The 5,038-nt window shown below is 43.4% G+C and overlaps 1 pseudogene; it reads right to left on the bottom strand.

The window, feature by feature from the left end:
* Positions 1-1,812: 1,812 nt before the first annotated feature.
* On the bottom strand, positions 1,813-4,280 carry LOC139434554 (piggyBac transposable element-derived protein 4-like; annotated as a pseudogene).
* Positions 4,281-5,038: the final 758 nt, after the last annotated feature.

Below are 5,038 nucleotides of genomic sequence, written 5' to 3'. Positions count from 1 at the left end.
TCTCCCTCCCAAACAATCCTGGGATGACCTCTTGAAATTAATGCCAGGAGAGAGGGGGTCTATCTCCAAAATCTACTCGCATATTATGTCACTAGATACATACTCTATGAGCAAAACTAAAATGGCTTGGCGGCAGGAATTGAACTTGGAACTACCCGAAGACTGGTGGGATAGGGCAATTGACAGAGTGCGAACTTCCACCTCATGTGCTCGCCTTGGGCTCATACAGTTTAAAGTTTTACATAGATCACACTTTTCCAAATACCGGCTATCCAAAATATACCCCAATGTAAATGACAAATGTGACAGATGCCATCTATCCCCCTGTGACCTTAGTCATATGTTTGCCCACTGTCCCAAATTAAAAACTTACTGGCAATCAATCTGCAAAACCCTCTCAGATGTTCTCAAGACCACCCTGAAGCCATGCCCCTTAATAGCCATCTTTGGTGTCCCTGTAGATTTGTCCTCATTAACCTCCAAAGAAGCAGATATTGTCTCTTTCACAACCCTCTTGGCCCGTCGCAGGATTCTCCTCAACTGGAAGTCCAAACATCCTCCCTCTATTTCTGCCTGGCTAACAGATGTGATGTTCTTTCTTAAGCTTGAACAAATTAAGTATTCCTTAAGGGGCTCCAATGAAAAATTTGTCTCAAAGTGGCAACCGTTCATATCTTTTTTTAATGCCCTACAAAAGCTCCCCTCAGATGAGGAACTATAACCTAATACTGGCATAAACAATACATTGCCCTGTATAGGAGGTCATGATGTGGTCCAGGCAATTTGCACATTTTTATTTTATCTTTTTCATTTACTGTATTGATTTGATTAATTAATTTTTGTCCTTTTATATCTCTATGCCTTATGCGTCGACAGAATGTATAAGTATTACAGTTGTTACTGATGTTATTACCATGCACTAGCGACCAATTTATTGTGTTTTTTTGTTTATTTTATTTGTTGCTATTGTTTGTATCACCCTCTCTGTTGTGGGTGGTGGGTGGGGTGGGGGGAGTGTACTGTGTGTCTGTTGTTTGTACTGTGATGTAATAATTTTTTTTATTTAAAAGCCGAAAAAAATCTTTCAATCAACTTCAGTCCTGATCAAAAATACCAAATATTAAATTATGTTCAGGATTTTAACCCTTGAACTGCCAGTTTGAAAACATGAATTTGTGTTTTCTATGAAAAACATGCACAAAAAGGCAGTTATTTTCCATATAATAAATGTTGGGGGGGGGGGGTCGGCTTTTTTTTTTTATCACAGTCTTGGATATGTCAAAGATTAGCAACAACATTGATTTTGGTGGATAATTAGTTTTTGCACAGAATCAGATTAAACAAAAAAGTCACATTAGCCACTCGTGTCCCATCCACTCCCATTATAACCACATATTTTGATCTTTCTGCCATACCGGTATATAATCATGCATTTTATAATGTCAGGGTTTTATATTGGAGGAAAATAGTTCAATGTTTCCCTTTTTACTGTATATCACCAGATGTGACATTTTACCATTGAATTATATGACCTATAAAAACACTGAAGTAATACTATTTTTAAATCAGCATCAGATGTATCAATGTCAACATTTATTTTCCAAACAGCAAACTGCAATCAACATTCATGAACAAATCAAATTGTCAAAACAGAACAATGATATGTATGAGTGTGTGTTGAATAAAATGAGAGATGGATGAAGATAGAGCAAGTATGTGAGAGAGAGAGAGAGAGAGAGAGAGAGAGAGAGAGAGAGAGAGAGAGAGAGAGAGAGAGAGAGAGAGAGAGAGAGAGAGAGAGAGAGAGAGATCTCAGTTCATCCAGCAGAACCTGCAGCAGGGGATTTGGTGCTCTCTGCAGGTGAACTTTTCACACCTGATGCAAGTGGTTCTTTTTTTTCCCAGTGCACATCCAGCACAGTCCCCTCTTTTTTGTGGAGCCGCTTGCGGTTGTGCCGGTGTCAGGGGCAGCTGCCGAGGCCTGTATGTCCGCCACTATGGTAACAGCTGTCGGTGTACGAGGTAGATGCTTTCTCCGCATGATTTTTGCAGACACCAGAGATCTCCCCAACTCCTCCAAGAAAAGCCTCCTCCTGAAGGACTTGGCTTGCTTCCAGGAGGGAACCACAGCAGTAAAAAGCACACCTGCGTTGAAGGCAGAGACATCTATCATGTTGTGGAAGAGGGACCTGTGGCCACCGATGGGTCATCCTCCTGCAGCTGTAGGAGCCCACAACCTACAAAAGATCAATACAAAATGAATACAAATATTCTTTTAAATTATTAACAACTGTATCATGTATTATTTATATACTGGTAATGCCTCCATACCTTGTCTAGGTTGTCGACAGCTCCCTTGCAGTGGTTGTAGTCTGCAATGATCACAGGTTTCCTTTTCTCCTCCTCTGTCACAGCTGGGTCCCTGTGTTTGCTGCTGAGGAGGAGCACGTTTCTCCCCCGTTTGGGAATGTAGCTCACCGCTGTGGTGTTCTTGGTAAAACCAAAAAGAGAGGAGAGGGCAGCTCTCTGCCTCTCCTGCAGGAGTTTGGATGGAAGCTCAGGCTTATTTCTTTGGATGGTTCCGACAAGGGCCACTTTCCTCTTTAGTAGCTCCTGCACACGTGCATATGACGTGAACAAATTGTCACAAGTCACAGTGATCCCTTGGAGCCCCTCTGTCATTTCCAGGACGACACGCTTTCCCTGGCCCACCTCGGCAGCACTGCCAGCAGCTTTACCGGTGTAAATCTGGCACTTCCAGGCATAGGAGGTTTCAACGTCAGCGGTGATCCAGATTTTTAGCCCATACTTTGCTGGCTTGCTTGGTATGTATTGACGGAATTTGCAGCAGCCTCTGAAGGGGACAAGCTGCTCATCCACACACACATCTTCACCAGGGTTGAAAAGCATCGGAAGTCACAAGACAAGCTTGCCCCCATCCGCTCACTCTGGGAGAAGAGTGAGCGGATGGGGGCAAGCTTGTCTTCTCTGTGACGGGAAGGTCTCATCAGCTTGTCGTCAAACCGGAGGGTGGTATTCATCAACCGGAATTTGGTGTGGGTCATTGTGGCACGGAAGGCACTGTGGTCATCCCAGAGGCTGCGGGTGGATTCGCCCTTCGATTTGTACACTCCAGCCAAAATCAGGAGACCGATGTATGCACGAATATCTGTGGCATCCACATCACTCCAGTTTGCCACCGAACGTCCCCCCTGCAAGTTTGTCATGTCGACAATACTACTGATGATCTCAGCAGTGAAAAATAAATTGAAGGAGGATTCCACGTCATCAATTATTGTAATGGCATAATGCGTGGGCCCTGGAACCAAACCTCTGGCAAACCTCTAAGACACATGAAACAGCACAAATGAAAAACAAAATGCCATGAGAGAACACTTACTCCTACATTCTCACACACATCAAAGGTAAAGAGATCAGGGGAAAATTGCAAATGCTGTAAACTGTAAACCAAGACATGACAAGCATGTAATTCAATGTAAAATGTCACATCTGGTCATATACAGTAAAAAGGACAAATTGAACTATTTTCCTCCAATATAAAACCCTGACATTACAAAATGCATGACTTTATATCGGTATGGCAGAGAGATCTATGGAAATTGCTCCTTTCTGCAGTCAGTCCCTAGCGGCCCATGTATGAACTGCAGTGTGTGTTTTTCAAGTTGTCCGTCTTTCTTGAAAAATCCGAAGAGTTGCCAAACGTTTGATTTGTAGGTATTTTTCGGTGCGCTGCGTTTCTCTTTCTCCTCGACTTCCATGTGTGTTGATAACTGAGACTCGGCCTAGTGGCGAAGCAAATATTTTCTCTGCTGAGTGCTGACAGGATGAGAGGATATTATATGAATGAAACGTTTTTTTACCGATACAAAGACGCTACAATCGATGCATCACGAGTTCAACCCAAACTGTAGCCGATGTCAGGGGCGCCGTAAGGGGGTGAAAAGTTAGGACGATTCTAAGAGCCCGTGACTGACAAGGGCCCCAAAAATGTTTAGAACATTAAGAACAAATGTTTAAGTAACCTTTTATCAATCATCAATAATTAACATTAATATAACGTTATATTAATAATGTAATCACTAAACTTACGATTCATTTCACTTATTTTCTTCCAAAAGTTAATTATCCAAAGCCTCTGTACACCCCCCTCTATTTACATGTAATGGTTTGGTCCTGCCTCCAAACACTGTGCAGCACCGCTCTTCCTAGCAGCAGAGAGTGAGAGCATGTGAGGAGGCTAGTACTTACGTATGTACCATGTCTCAACGACTAACAAAGTCAGGCTTTCAAAAAAGAAAAGAAAGGAGAGAAAAGACAAGAGAGGGACTAAAGGGCGACATGTATGTCACCCAGTTTTTCAAAAGAAGAGGTGAGTGTGGTCTATGACGGAGCGTCCACACAGCAGCGTGCGTTGACACTTGGCGGTGGGCGTGTCTGAAGCTTGGGAATTGTTTGCGAGCAACGGGACCAACAACCAATCACATGAATCTCCCGCCCCCGACATACAAAGCAATAGCAATGTTAAAACGAAGTAAACTGGATATAAAATCCCCAAACAGGCGAAAACCTACCAGTTTCATCCACTGTCTCTGCCACCTCCCTCCATGCCTCGCTCCTCCGGTTTGTATCCCGGTAGATGAACAGAGACTGATCATACAGCACCGGGTGATTCACTACCGCTATAATGAATTTTCCCTCCATTTTTTGGAATATGAGGAAATGACCTGCGTAGTCTCTCCCAGCATACACACGGTTTGATTGGCTTAGCGCTTGTACTGGCAGATTTGCATAAACGGGATTTCATTGTCTGACGCCTCCGTCGAGGCATCAAAAGTTGAACATTGCTCAACTTTTGAAGCCAGCAACGCTCCACGTCGCTTCCCAAAATGCAGTTCGGCTAAAAGTGACGTCACCCCATTCAAAGTGAATGGGCAGAAGCGTTGGAAGCTTCAACGCACGCTACTGTGTGGACGTGCCGTGAGTGGTGAAAATTAGTCTATTAGCTAAACTCAGTCCA

This window comes from Pseudochaenichthys georgianus, chromosome 10 (assembly GCF_902827115.2).
Source record: "Pseudochaenichthys georgianus chromosome 10, fPseGeo1.2, whole genome shotgun sequence".
Classification (NCBI taxonomy): Eukaryota; Metazoa; Chordata; class Actinopteri; order Perciformes; family Channichthyidae; genus Pseudochaenichthys; species Pseudochaenichthys georgianus.
The sequence above is the reverse complement of the archived record's forward strand: the minus strand, read 5'-3'. Positions and strand labels throughout refer to the sequence as shown.